General features: G+C 41.7%; 3 non-coding genes across 3 annotated transcripts; all 3 read left to right on the forward strand.

Annotated features, from left to right (window-relative positions):
* Positions 1-94: 94 nt before the first annotated feature.
* On the forward strand, positions 95-258 carry LOC127590594 (U1 spliceosomal RNA). Its single transcript, XR_007959708.1, has one exon. It is a non-coding gene; the product is annotated as a U1 spliceosomal RNA (small nuclear RNA).
* Positions 259-632: 374 nt separating this feature from the next.
* LOC127590517 (U2 spliceosomal RNA) lies at positions 633-823 on the forward strand. The gene has a single exon (XR_007959650.1). It is a non-coding gene; the product is annotated as a U2 spliceosomal RNA (small nuclear RNA).
* Positions 824-1,783: 960 nt separating this feature from the next.
* Positions 1,784-1,939, forward strand: LOC127590495 (U1 spliceosomal RNA). Its single transcript, XR_007959630.1, has one exon. It is a non-coding gene; the product is annotated as a U1 spliceosomal RNA (small nuclear RNA).
* The last annotated feature ends 12,298 nt before the right edge of the window (positions 1,940-14,237 follow it).

Genomic DNA, 14,237 nt, shown 5'->3' on the forward strand with positions numbered 1-14,237 from the left:
AGGGCTGGACTGCTCGCACGCGGCTCAGCAGATGCGCCCGTGACCGAAGACGGTGCGTGTGCTAAAGACCCTGGCCTGGTGACGGGTCCAACTCATACTTACCTGGCAGGGGCAATGCCATGATCAAGCAGGTGGCTCACCCAGGGTGAGGCTCAGCCATTGCACTGCGGTTGTGCTGACCCCTGCGAATTCCCCAAATGTGGGAATCTCGACTGCAAAATTTCTGGCAGTGGGGGACTGCGTTCGCGCTCTCCCCTGATGAGTTTGTCAATGGCAATTTCTCACTTCTCCCATTTGTGTAGATCTTCTCTACACCAGTGTTGACATTGGATCCGGCGAAAGCCGGAATGGGAAACTCCAAATGGTAGTTCACTCTTTGGTTTCGGTGCCTCGGAACATTGATTGCCGCTGTCCTATTGGGGCACCTTGGGTTAAATGATACTGTACCTAGCAATTGCTCAGCTTTTGTTTCATTTGCGGGCTGGCAAACAAAACCGTTGCCCCAGCGATTGCATAAATGTGTGGAGTTGTTTGGCAAGTCATCGTTTTCGCTGTGGCTATATGACGTTTGTCACCGTCACTGTAGCCCGCGCTGTCAGCAATGAAGTCATCCCCTGTGCCGCTTTGCCCTTATCGCTTCTCGGCCTTTTGGCTAAGATCAAGTGTAGTATCTCTTCTTATCAGTTTAATATCTGATACGTCCCTTATCTGGGGACCATATATTAAATTGATTTTTGAAGTCGGGAGATGGAATAGGTGCTTGCTCCTTCCACTCCACGCATTGACCTGGTATTGCAGTACATCCAGGAACGGTGCATTTCCCTCTCGGTTGCAGTTAAATATTTCAGTGGCGTCCGGGAAAGGCCCTTGATCCATGCTCGCTGCCAACACCTGGAGGAAGTTCACCCGTCCTTCCTGCAGTCTGAAAAGCGCGATGTGTTTTGAAGGGGCAGAAACTCTCGGGCAAGAAAAATGCCTGGCATCCTTGCTGTCCAGGGAAACGGGTACATGACTTAAAAATCCCTCTTCTAAAGGTTTCCGCTTCCTTTGCGGTGGGGTTTTGGAGTCCCCTCACAATGGGAATGAGCGCCGAGCAGGTGGCGGCAGGCCTTGGAAAAGTGAAGGCGGATTCAGGGAATTGATGCCATTGAGAGTCAGAGGCCAAAGGCTGTCTGAAATCGTTGACGGCCAATTCCCGAAACAACTGTCATCTGGACTGTCGCGTGGATGAAAAACTGGCTCGGACGCTCGCGTTCCTACCGGCGCCTTACTCTTGCTTCCCGAGCCCGAGACTGGTACGCCCGAGGCCGTCTCCACGGAGACGATCAGCTTAGTGAGGCAGCTGCGGAAATTGCCTCGTCCAGCGAGTTTGTGTTGATGTGTGTTCCCCATGGTCATTTTTGTCAACGAAGACGTTGGACCTACCTAAAACCGAAGAACCCCGCCGCCCCCGTTTCTTGTTCACAAAATAGAAACAGGAAAGCCCTTCCCCAAAACGCCAACTCAATGAAGCGACATGGAACGTGTATAAAGCTGATTCAAACGAATGATAATTACAGCAAAAAGGAATGTCCTTCTTTTTCATTTCGGTCCAAAGTAACATGCGAGCCACTGTGGTTGATTTTAAACATATTTACTTCGATCTGATCGATAAAAGCCGAACCGCAATGACAATTCCAAAACGACCATACCCCTGGACTGCTCGCACGCGGCTCAGCAGATGCGCCCGTGACCGAAGACGGTGCGTGTGCTAAAGACCCTGGCCTGGTGACGGGTCCAACTCATACTTACCTGGCAGGGGCAATGCCATGATCAAGCAGGTGGCTCACCCAGGGTGAGGCTCAGCCATTGCACTGCGGTTGTGCTGATCCCTGCGAATTCCACAATTGTGGCAATCTCGACTGCAAAATTTCTGGCAGTGGGGGACTGCGTTCACTAGTAAGCGTCAAAATGATCTTACTAGTGAACTAGTGGGCGTTTTGCAGCTTACATGTCAACTAGTAAGCCTCAAAATGATCTTACTAGTGAACTAGTGGGCGTTTTGCAGCTTACATGTCAACTAGTAAGCCTCAAAATGATCTTACTAGTGAACTAGTGGGCGTTTTGTGGCTTACATGTCAACTAGTAAGCCTCAAAATGATCTTACGAGTGAACTAGTGGGCACATTTATGGCCTTACTTGTTCACTAGTAACCGTCAAAATGATCTTACTAGTGAACTAGTGGGCGTTTTGCGGCTTACATGTCAACTAGTAAGCCTCAAAATGATCTTACTAGTGAACTAGTGGGCGTTTTGCGGCTTACATGTCAACTAGTAAGCCTCAAAATGATCTTACGAGTGAACTAGTGGGCGTTTTGTGGCTTACATCTTCACTAGTAAGCCTCAAAATGATCTTACTAGTGTACTAGTTGGCATTTTGTGGCTTAGATGTAAACTAGTAAGCCTCAAAATGATCTTACTAGTGAACTAGTGGGCACATTTATGGCCTTACTTGTTCACTAGTAACCGTCAAAATGATCTTACTAGTGAACTAGTGGGCGTTTTGCGGCTTACATGTCAACTAGTAAGCCTCAAAATGATCTTACTAGTGAACTAGTGGGCGTTTTGCGGCTTACATGTCAACTAGTAAGCCTGAAAATGATCTTACGAGTGAACTAGTGGGCGTTTTGCGGCTTACATGTCAACTAGTAAGCCTCAAAATGATCTTACTAGTGAACTAGTGGGCGTTTTGTGGCTTACATCTTCACTAGTAAGCCTCAAAATGATCTTACTAGTGAACTAGTGGGCATTTTGTGGCTTACATGTCAACTAGTAAGCATCAAAAGGATCTTACTAGTGAACTAGTGGCACATTTATGGCCTTACATGTTCACTAGTAAGCGTCAAAATGATCTTACTAGTGAACTAGTGGGCGTTTTGCGGCTTACATGTCAAAAAGTAAGCCTCAAAATGATCTTACTTGTGAACTAGTGGGCGTTTTGCGGCTTACATGTCTATTAGTAAGCCTCAAAATGATCTTACGAGTGAACTAGTGGGCGTTTTGTGGCTTACATGTCAACTAGTAAGCCTCAAAATGATTTTACTAGTGAACTAGTGGGCACATTTATGGCCTTACATGTTCACTAGTAAGTGTCAAAATGATCTTACCAGTGAAATAGTGGGCACATTTATGGCCTTATATGTTCACTAGTAAGCGTCAAAATGATCTTACTAGTGAACTAGTGGGCGTTTTGCGGCTTACATGTCAACTAGTAAGCCTCAAAATGATCTTACTAGTGAACTAGTAGGCACATTTATGGCCTTACATGTTCACTAGTAAGCGTCAAAATGATCTTACTCGTGACCTAGTAGGCACATTTATGGCCTTACATGTTCACTAGTAAGCGTCAAAATGATCTTACTAGTGAACTAGTGGGCGTTTTGTGGCTTACATGTCAACGAGTAAGCCTCAAAATTATCTTACTAGTGAACTAGTGGGCGTTTTGCGGCTTACATGTCAACTAGTAAGCCTCAAAATGATCTTACGAGTGAACTAGTGGGCGTTTCGCGGCTTACATGTCAACTAGTGAGCCTCAAAATGATCTTACTAGTGAACTAGTGGGCACATTTATGGCCTTACATGTTCACTAGTAAGCGTCAAAATGATCTTACTAGTGAACTAGTGGGCGTTTTGTGGCTTACATGTCAACTAGTAAGCCTCAAAATTATCTTACTAGTGAACTAGTGAGAACATTTATGGCCTTACATGTTCACTAGTAAGCATCAAAATGATCTTACTAGTGAACTAGTGGGCGTTTTGCGGCTTACATGTCAACTACTGAGCCTCAAAATGATCTTACTAGTGACCTAGTGGGCGTTTTGCGCCTTACATGTCAACTAGTAAGCCTCAAAATGATCTTACGAGTGAACTAGTGGGCGTTTTGTGGCTTACATCTTCACTAGTAAGCCTCAAAATATCTTACTAGTGACCTAGTGGGCGTTTTGCGCCTTACATGTCAACTAGTAAGCCTCAAAATGATCTTACGAGTGAACTAGTGGGCGTTTTGTGGCTTACATCTTCACTAGTAAGCCTCAAAATGATCTTACTAGTGAACTAGTGGGCATTTTGTGGCTTACATGTCAACTAGTAAGCCTCAAAAGGATCTTACTAGTGAACTAGTGGGCACATTTATGGCCTTACATGTTCACTAGTAAGCGTCAAAATGATCTTACTAGTGAACTAGTGGGCGTTTTGTGGCTTACATGTCAACGGGTAAGCCTCAAAATGATCTTACGAGTGAACTAGTGGGCGTTTTGTGGCTTACATGTCAACTAGTAAGCCTCAAAATGATTTTACTAGTGAACTAGTGGGCACATTTATGGCCTTACATGTTCACTAGTAAGCGTCAAAATGATCTTACTAGTGAACTAGTGGGCACATTTATGGCCTTACATGTTCACTAGTAAGCGTCAAAATGATCTTACTAGTGAACTAGTGGGCGTTTTGTGGCTTACATGTCAACGGGTAAGCCTCAAAATTATCTTACTAATGAATTAGTGGGCACATTTATGGCCTTACATGTTCACTAGTAAGCTTCAAAATGATCTTACTAGTGAACCAGTGGGCGTTTTGCGGCTTACATGTCAACTAGTAAGCCTCAAAATGATCTTACGAGTGAATTGGTGGGCGTTTTACGGCTTACATATCAACTAGTAAGCCTCAAAATGATCTTACTAGTGAACTAGTGGGCGTTTTGTGGCATACATGTCAACTAGTAAGCCTCAAAATTATCTTACTAGTGAACTCGTGGGCGTTTTGTGGCTTACATGTCAACAAGTAAGCCTCAAAATGATCTTACTAGTGAAATAGTGGGCGTTTTGTGGCTTACATGTCAACTAGTAAGCCTCAAAATGATCTTACTAGTGAACTAGTGGGCACATTCATGGCCTTACATGTTCACTAGTAAGCGTCAAAATAATCTTATTAGTGAACTAGTGGGCGTTTTGCGGCTTACATGTCAACTAGTAAGCCTCAAAATGATCTTACTAGTGAACTAGTGGGCACATTTATGGCCTTACATGTTCACTAGTAAGCCTCAAAATGATCTTACTATTGAATTATTGGGCGTTTTGTGGCTTACATCTTCACTAGTAAGCCTCAAAATGATCCTACGAGTGAACTAGTGGGCGTTTTGCGGCTTACATGTCAACTAGTAAGCCTCAAAATGATCTTACTAGTGAACTAGTGGGCGTTTTGTGGCTTACATGTTCACTATTAAGCGTCAAAATGACCTTACTAGTGAGCTAGTGAGCGTTTTGTGGCTTACATGTTCACGAGTAAGCGTCAAAATGATCTTACTAGTGAACTAGTGGGCGTTTTGCGGCTGACATGGCAACTAGTAAGCGTCAAAATTACCTTACTAGTGAACTAGTGGCCGTTTTGCGGCTTACATGTCAACTAGTAAGCCTCAAATTGATCTTACTGGTGAACTAGTGGGCGTTTTGCGTTTTACATGTCAACTAGTAAGCCTCAAAATGATCTTACTAGTGAACCAGTGGTCGCTTTGCGGCTTACATGTCAACTAGTAAGCCTCAAAATGATCTTACGAGTGAATTGGTGGGCGTTTTACGGCTTACATATCAACTAGTAAGCCTCAAAATGATCTTACTAGTGAACTAGTGGGCGTTTTGTGGCTTACATGTCAACGAGTAAGCCTCAAAATGATCTTACTAGTGAACTCGTGGGCATTTATGGCCTTATATGTTCACTAGTAAGCGTCAAAATGATCTTACTAGTGAACTAGTGGGCGTTTTGCGGCTTACATGTCAACTAGTAAGCCTCAAAATGATCTTACTAGTGAACTAGTAGGCACATTTATGGCCTTACATGTTCACTAGTAAGCGTCAAAATGATCTTACTCGTGACCTAGTAGGCACATTTATGGCCTTACATGTTCACTAGTAAGCCTCAAAATGTTCTTACTAGTGAACTAGTGGGCACATTTATGGCCTTACATGTTCACTAGTAAGCGTCAAAATGATCTTACTAGTGAACTAGTGGGCATTTTGTGCCTTACATCTTCACTAGTAAGCCTCAAAATGATCCTACGAGTGAACTAGTGGGCGTTTTGCAGCTTACATGTCAACTAGTAAGCCTCAAATCGATCTTACTAGTGAACTAGTGGGCGTTTTGTGGCTTACATGTCAACTAGTAAGCCTCAAAATGTTCTTACTTGTGAACATTTATGGCCTTACATGTTCACTAGTAAGCGTCAAAATGATCTTATTAGTGAACTAGTGGGCACATTTATGGCCTTACATGTTCACTAGTAAGCGTCAAAATGATCTTACTAGTGAACTAGTGGGCGTTTTGTGGCTTACATGTCAACGAGTAAGCCTCAAAATTATCTTACTAGTAAACTCGTGGGCATTTATGGCCTTACATGTTCACTAGTAAGCGTCAAAATAATCTTACTAGTGAACTAGTGGGCGTTTTGCAGCTTACATGTCAACTAGTAAGCGTCAAAATTACCTTACTAGTGAACTATTGGGCTTTTTGTGGCTTACATGTCAAATAGTAAGCCTCAAAATGATCTTACTAGTGAACTAATGGGCGTTTTGCGGCTTCCATGTCAACTAGTAAGCCTCAAAATGATCTTACTAGTGAACTAGTGGGCGTTTTGCGGCTTCCATGTCAACTAGTAAGCCTCAAAATGATCTTACTAGTGAACTAGTGGGCGTTTTGTGGCTTACATCTTCACTAGTAAGCCTCAAAATGATCTTACTAGCGAACTAGTGGGCGTTTTGCAGCTTACATGTCAATTAGTAAGCGTCAAAATTACCTTACTAGTGAACTAGTGGGCGTTTTGTGGCTTACATCGTCACTCGTAAGCCTCAAAATGATCTTACTAGTGAACTAGTAGGCGTTTTGTGGCTTACATGTCAAATAGTAAGCCTCAAAATGATCTTACTAGTGGGCACATTTATGGCCTTACGTGTTCACTAGTAGGCGTCAAAGTGATCTTACTAGTGAACTAGTGGGCGTTTTGTGGCTTACATCTTCACTCGTAAGCCTCAAAATGATCTTACTAGTGAACGAGTGGGCGTTTTGTGGCTTACATGTCAACTAGTAAGCCTCAAAATGATCTTACTAGTGAACTATTGGGCACATTTATGGCCTTACATGTTCACTAGTAAGCCTCAAAATGATCTTACCAGTGAACTAGTGGCCGTTTTGCGGCTTACATGTCAACTAGTAAGCCTCAAAATGATCTTACTAGTAAACTAGTGGGCATTTTGTGGCTTACATGTCAACTAGTAAGCCTCAAAATGATCTTACTAGTGAACTAGTGGGCACATTTATGGCCTTACATGTTCACTAGTAAGCCTCAAAATGATCTTACTAGTGAACTAGTGGGCGTTTTGTGGCTTTCATGTTCACAAGTAAGCCTCAAAATGATCTTACGAGTGAACTAGTGGGCGTTTTGCGGCTTATATGTCAACAAGTAAGCCTCAAAATGATCTTACTAATGAACTAGTGGGCGTTTTGTGGCTTACATGTTCATTAGTAAGCGTCAAAATGACCTTACTCGTGAATTAGTGAGCGTTTTGTGGCTTATATGTCAACTAGTAAGCCTCAAAATGATCTTACTAGTGAACTAGTGGGCGTTTTGTGGCTTACATGTTCACTAGTAAGCCTCAAAATGATCTTACTAGTGAACGAGAGGGCACATTTATGGCCTTACATGTTCACTAGTAAGCCTCAAAATGATCATACTAGTGAACTAGTGGGCGTTTTGTGGCTTACATGTTCACTAGTAAGCCTCAAAATGACCTTACTTGTGAACTAGTGAGCGTTTTTTGGCTTACATGTTCACTAGTAAGCGTCAAAATGATCTTACTAGTGAACTAGTGGGCGTTTTGTGGCTTACATGTTCACTAGTAAGCCTCACAATGATCTTAATAGTGAACTAGTGGGCGTTTTGTGGCTTACATGTCAAATAGTAAGCCTCAAAATAATCTTACTAGTGAACTAGTGGGCACATTTATGGCCTTACGTGTTCAGTAGTAAGCGTCAAAATTATCTTACTAGTGAACTTGTGGGCGTTTTGTGGCTTACATCTTCACTCGTAAGCCTCAAAATGATCTTACTAGTGAACTAGTGGGCGTTTTGTGGCTTACATGTCAAATAGTAAGCCTCAAAATGATCTTACTAGTGAACTAGTGGGAACATTTATGGCCTTACGTGTTCACTAGTAGGCGTCAAAATGATCTTACTAGTGAACTAGTGGGCGTTTTGTGGCTTACATCTTCACTCGTAAGCCTCAAAATGATCTTACTAGTGAACTAGTGGGCGTTTTGTGGCTTACATGTCAACTAGTAAGCCTCAAAATGATCTTACTAGTGAACTAGTGGGCACATTTATGGCCTTACATGTTCAATAGTAAGCTTCAAAATGATCTTACCAGTGAACTAGTGGGCGTTTTGCGGCTTACATGTCAACTAGTAAGCCTCAAAATGATCTTACTAGTAAACTAGTGGGCATTTTGTGGCTTACATGTCAACTAGTAAGCCTCAAAATGATCTTACTAGTGAACTAGTGGGCACATTTATGGCCTTACATGTTCACTAGTAAGCGTGAAAATGATCTTACTAGTCAACTAGTGGGCGTTTTGTGACTTACATGTCAACTAGTAAGCGTCAAAATGATCTTACTAGTGAACTAGTGGGCATGTTTATGGCCTTACATGTTCACTAGTAAGCATGAAAATGATCTTACTAGTGAAATAGTGGGCGTTTTGTGGCTTACATGTCAACTAGTAAGCCTCAAAGTGATCTTACGAGTGAACTAGTGCGTTCTTTTGTGGCTTACATGTTCACTAGTAAGCATCACAATGACTTACTAGTGAATTAGTGGGCGTTTTGTGGCTTACATGTCAACTAGTAAGCCTCAAAATGATCTTACTAGTGAACTAGTGGGCACATTTATGGCCTTACATGTTCACTAGTAAGCCTCAAAATGATCTTACCAGTGAAGTAGTGGCCGTTTTGCGGCTTACATGTCAACTAGTAAGCCTCAAAATAATCTTACTAGTAAACTAGTGGGCATTTTGTGGCTTACATGTTCACTAGTAACTCAAAATGATCTTACTAGTGAACTAGTGGGCGTTTTGTGTCTTACATGTTCACAAGTAAGCGTCAAAATGATCTTACTAGTGAACTAGTGGGCGTTTTGCGGCTTGCATGTCAACTAGTACACCTCAAAATGATCTTACGAGTGAACTAGTGGGCGTTTTGCGGCTTATATGTAAACAAGTAAGCCTCAAAATGATCTTACTAATGAACTAGGGGGCGTTTTGTGGCTTACATGTTCACTAGTAAGCGTCAAAATGACCTTACTAGTGAATTAGTGAGCGTTTTGTGGCTTACATGTCAACTAGTAAGCCTCAAAATGATCTTACTAGTGAACTAGTGGGCGTTTTGTCGCTTACATGTTCACTAATAAGCCTCAAAATGATCTTAATAGTGAACTAGTGGGCGTTTTGTGGCTTACATGTTCACTAGTAAGCCTCAAAATGACCTTACTTGTGAACTAGTGAGCGTTTTTTGGCTTACATGTCAACTCGTAAGCCTCTAAATGATCTTACTAGTGAACTAGTGTGCACATTTATGGCCTTACATGTTCACTAGTCAGCGTCGAAATGATGTTACTAGTGAACTAGTGGGCACATTTATGGCCTTACATGTTCACTAGTAAGCCTCAAAATGATCTTACGAGTGAACTAGTGGGCGTTTTGCGGCTGACAGGTCAACAAGTAAGCCTCAAAATGATCTTACTAATGAACTAGTGGGCGTTTTGTGGCTTACATGTTCACTAATAAGCGTCAAAATGACCTTACTAGTGAATTAGTGAGCGTTTTGTGGCTTACATGTCAACTAGTAAGCCTCAAAATGATCTTACTAGTGAACTAGTGGGCGTTTTGTGTCTTACATGTTCACTAGTAAACCTAAAAATGATCTTACTAGTGAACTAGAGGGCACATTTATGGCCTTACATGTTCACGAGTAAGCGTCAAAATGATCTTAGTAGTGAACTAGTGGGCGTTTTGTGGCTTACATGTTCACTAGTAAGCCTCAAAATGACCTTACTTGTGAACTAGTGAGCGTTTTGTGGCTTACATGTTCACTAGTAAGCCTCAAAATGATCTTAATAGTGAACTAGTGGGCGTTTTGTGGCTTACATGTCAAATAGTAAGCCTCAAAATGATCTTACTCGTGAACTAGTGGGCACATTTATGGCCTTACGTGTTCACTAGTAAGCGTCAAAATGATCTTACTAGTGAAATTGTGGGCGTTTTGTGGCTTACATCTTCACTCGTAAGCCTCAAAATGATCTTACTAGTGAACTAGTGGGCGTTTTGTGGCTTACATGTCAAATAGTAAGCCTCAAAATGATCTTACTAGTGAACTAGTGGGCACATTTATGGCCTTACCTGTTCAGTAGTAGGCGTCAAAATGATCTTACTAGTGAACTAGTGGGCGTTTTGTGGCTTACATCTTCACTCGTAAGCCTCAAAATGATCTTACTAGTGAACTAGTGGGCGTTTTGTGGCTTACATGTCAACTAGTAAGCCTCAAAATGATCTTACTAGTGAACTAGTGGGCACATTTATGGCCTTACATGTTCACTAGTAAGCCTCAAAATGATCTTACCAGTGAAGTAGTGGCCGTTTTGCGGCTTACATGTCAACTAGTAAGCCTCAAAATGATCTTACTAGTGAACTAGTGGGCACATTTATGGCCTTACATGTTCACTAGTAAGCGTCAAAATGATCTTACTAGTGAACTAGTGGGCGTTTTGTGGCTTACATCTTCACTAGTAAGCCTCAAAATGATCTTACGTGTGAACTAGTGGGCGTTTTGCGGCTTACATGTCAACAAGTAAGCCTCAAAATGATCTTACTAGTGAACTAGTGGGCACATTTATGGCCTTACATGTTCACTAGTAAGCGTCAAAATGATCTTACTAGTGAACTAGTGGGCGTTTTGCGGCTTGCATGTCAACTAGTAAGCCTCAAAATGATCTTACGTGTGAACTAGTGGGCGTTTTGCGGCTTACATGTCAACAAGTAAGCCTCAAAATGATCTTACTAGTGAACTAGTGGGCGTTTTGTGGCTTACATGTTCACTAGTAAGCGTCAAAATGACCTTACTAGTGAACTAGTGAGCGTTTTGTGGCTTACATGTTCACTAGTAAGCATCAAAATGATCTTACTAGTGAACTGAACACTAGTAAGCATCCGAATGATCTTACTAGTGAACTAGTGGGCGTTTTGTGGCTTACATGTTCAATAGTAAGCCTCAAAATGATCTTAATAGTGAACTAGTGGGCGTTTTGTGGCTTACATGTCAAATAGTAAGCCTCAAAATGATGTTACTAGTGAACTAGTGACAATTTATGGCCTTACATGTTCACGAGTAAGCGTCAAAATGATCTTACTAGTGAACTAGTGGGCGTTTTGTGGCTTACATGTTCACTAGTAAGCCTCAAAATGATCTTACTAGTGAACTAGTGGGCACATTTATGGCCTTACATGTTCACTAGTAAGCGTCGAAATGATCTTACTAGTGAACTAGTGGGCACATTTATGGCCTTACATGTTCACTAGTAAGCCTCAAAATGATCTTACCAGTGAAGTAGTGGCCGTTTTGCGGCTTACATGTCCACTAGTAAGCCTCAAAATGATCTTACTAGTAAACTAGTGGGCATTTTGTGGCTTACATGTTCACTAGTAAACCTCAAAATGATCTTACTAGTGAACTAGAGGGCACATTTATGGCCTTACATGTTCACGAGTAAGCGTCAAAATGATCTTAGTAGTGAACTAGTGGGCGTTTTGTGGCTTACATGTTCACTAGTAAGCCTCAAAATGACCTTACTTGTGAACTAGTGAGCGTTTTGTGGCTTACATGTTCACTAGTAAGCCTCAAAATGATCTTAATAGTGAACTAGTGGGCGTTTTGTGGCTTACATGTCAAATAGTAAGCCTCAAAATGATCTTACTCGTGAACTAGTGGGCACATTTATGGCCTTACGTGTTCACTAGTAGGCGTCAAAATGATCTTACTAGTGAAATTGTGGGCGTTTTGTGGCTTACATCTTCACTCGTAAGCCTCAAAATGATCTTACTAGTGAACTAGTGGGCACATTTATGGCCTTACCTGTTCACTAGTAGGCGTCAAAATGATCTTACTAGTGAACTAGTGGGCGTTTTGTGGCTTACATCTTCACTCGTAAGCCTCAAAATGATCTTACTAGTGAACTAGTGGGCGTTTTGTGGCTTACATGTCAACTAGTAAGCCTCAAAATGATCTTACTAGTGAACTAGTGGGCACATTTATGGCCTTACATGTTCACTAGTAAGCCTCAAAATGATCTTACCAGTGAAGTAGTGGCCGTTTTGCGGCTTACATGTCAACTAGTAAGCCTCAAAATGATCTTACTAGTAAACTAGTGGGCATTTTGTGGCTTAAATGTCAACTAGTAAGCCTCAGAATGATCTTACTAGTGAACTAGTGGGCACATTTATGGCCTTACATGTTCACTAGTAAGCCTCAAAATGATCTTACTAGTGAACTAGTGGGCGTTTTGTGGCTTACATGTTCACAAGTAAGCGTCAAAATGATCTTACTAGTGAACTAGTGGGCGTTTTGCGGCTTGCATGTCAACTAGTAAGCCTCAAAATGATCTTACGAGTGAACTAGTGGGCGTTTTGCGGCTTATATGTCAACAAGTAAGCCTCAAAATGATCTTACAAATGAACTAGGGGGCGTTTTGTGGCTTACATGTTCACTAGTAAGCGTCAAAATGACCTTACTAGTGAATTAGTGAGCGTTTTGTGGCTTACATGTCAACTAGTAAGCCTCAAAATGATCTTACTAGTGAACTAGTGGGCGTTTTGTCGCTTACATGTTCACTAATAAACCTCAAAATGATCTTAATAGTGAACTAGTGGGCGTTTTGTGGCTTACATGTTCACTAGTAAGCCTCAAAATGACCTTACTTGTGAACTAGTGAGCGTTTTTTGGCTTACATGTCAACTCGTAAGCCTCAAAATGATCTTACTAGTGAACTAGTGTGCACATTTATGGCCTTACATGTTGACTAGTCAGCGTCGAAATGATCTCAATAGTGAACTAGTGGGCACATTTATGGCCTTACATGTTCACGAGTAAGCGTCAAAATGATCGTAGTAGTGAACTAGTGGGCGTTTTGTGGATTACATGTTCACTAGTAAGCCTCAAAAGCACCTTATTTGTAAACTAGTGAGCGTTTTGTGGCTTACATGTTCAATAGTAAGCGTCAAAATGATCATACTAGTGAACTAGTGGGCGTTTTGTGGCTTACATGTTCACTAGTAAGCCTCAAAATGATCTTACCAGTGAACTAGTGGGCGTTTTGCGGCTTACATATCAACTAGTAAGCCTCAAAATGATCTTACAAGTAAACTAGTGGGCATTTTGTGGCTTAAATGTCAACTAGTAAGCCTCAAAATGATCTTACTAGTGAACTAGTGGGCACATTTATGGCCTCACATGTTCACTAGTAAGCCTCAAAATGATCTTACTAGTGAACTAGTGGGCGTTTTGCGGCTTGCGTGTCAACTAGTAAGCCTCAAAATGATCTTACGAGTGAACTAGTGGGCGTTTTGCGGCTTACATGTCAACTAGCAAGCCTCAAAATGATCTTACTAGTGAACGAGAGGGCACATTTATGGCCTTACATGTTCACTAGTAAGCCTCAAAATGACATTACTTGTGAAGTAATGAGCGTTTTGTGGCTTACATGTTCACTAGTAAGCGTCAAAATGATCTTACTAGTGAACTAGTGGGCGTTTTGTGGCTTACATGTTCACTAGTAAGCCTCAAAATGATCTTAATAGTGAACTAGTGGGCGTTTTGTGGCTTACATGTCAAATAGTAAGCCTCAAAATGATCTTACTAGTGAACGAGTGGACACATTTATGGCCTTACGTGTTCACTAGTAAGCGTCAAAATGATTTTACTAGTGAAGTTGTGGGCGTTTTGTGGCTTACATCTTAACTCGTAAGCCTCAAAATGATCTTACTAGTGAACTCGTGGGCGTTTTGTGGCTTACATGTCAACTAGTAAGCCTCAAAATGATCTTACTAGTAAACTAGTGGGCACATTTATGGCCTTACATGTTCACTAGTAAGCCTCAAAATGATCTTACCAGTGA

This window comes from Hippocampus zosterae, chromosome 17 (assembly GCF_025434085.1).
Source record: "Hippocampus zosterae strain Florida chromosome 17, ASM2543408v3, whole genome shotgun sequence".
NCBI classification, from domain to species: Eukaryota; Metazoa; Chordata; class Actinopteri; order Syngnathiformes; family Syngnathidae; genus Hippocampus; species Hippocampus zosterae.